The sequence below is a fragment of the Cervus elaphus genome, chromosome 24 (assembly GCF_910594005.1).
Source record: "Cervus elaphus chromosome 24, mCerEla1.1, whole genome shotgun sequence".
In the NCBI taxonomy this organism is placed as follows: Eukaryota; Metazoa; Chordata; class Mammalia; order Artiodactyla; family Cervidae; genus Cervus; species Cervus elaphus.
Genome location: NC_057838.1, coordinates 18715380 through 18716486, shown reverse-complemented (window position 1 = coordinate 18716486; position 1107 = coordinate 18715380).

The window sequence follows — 1107 nt, the reverse complement described above, 5'->3', positions numbered from 1 at the left end:
CTAAAAAGCAGAGACATTACTTTGCCAACAAAGACCCATCTAGTCAAAGGTATGGTTCTTCCAGTGGTCATGTATGGATGTGAGAGTTGGACTATAAAGAAAGCTGAGCACCAAAGAATTGGTGCTTTTGAACTGTGGTGTTGGAGAAGACTCTTGAGAGTCCCTTGGACTGCAAGGAGATCCAACCAGTCCATCCTAAAGGAAATCAGTCCTGAATATTCAGCATCAGAATTGATGCTGAAGCTGAAACTTCAATCCTTTGGCCACCTGATGCAAAGAACTGATTCATTTGACAAGACCATGATGCTGGGAAAGATTGAAGGTGGGAGGAGAAGGGGACGACAGAGGATGAGATGGTTGGATGGCATCACCGACTCAACAAACATGAGTTTGAGTTTGAGTAAATTCCGGGATTTGGAGATGGACAGGGAGGCCTGGCGCGCTGCAGTCCATGGGTTGCAAAGAGTCGGACACGACTGAGCAACTGAACTGAACTTATTAGTGTACTTCTAAATTTGTATGTATTTATTTCAAATTAAAGTATAGTTGACTGACAATGTCATGTTAGTTTCAGACAGACAGCCTAGTGGTTCAGTTATACACACACACACATCTATTCATTTTCAGATCATTTTCCCTTATAGGTTATTACAAAATATTGAGTATAATTCCCTGTGTATTTGTATTTATTTTAAAATTTTTTATCTGGAGATTCCAGAAGTGTACCAAACAGAGTTCCTATATGCTCTTTACTCAGCTTCCCCTATTGCTAGCTTCTTACATAATTATAGTGCAATGATTAAAACTGAGAAATAAGCTCATTTGTACCATTTTTAAAGATTCCACATATAAGTGATATCATATGATATTTGTTTTCCTCTGACTTACTTCACTAAGTATGACAATCTCTAGGTACATCCATGTTGCTGCAAATGATATTATTTTGTTCTTTTTTAAATGGCTGAGTAGTATTCTCTTATGGAGAAGGAAATGGCAACACACTCCAGACTTCTTACCTGGAGAATCCCAGGGACAGAGGAGCCTGGTGGGCTGCCGTCTGTGGGGTCACACATGACTGAAGCGCCTTAGCAGAAGCAGCAGTATTCT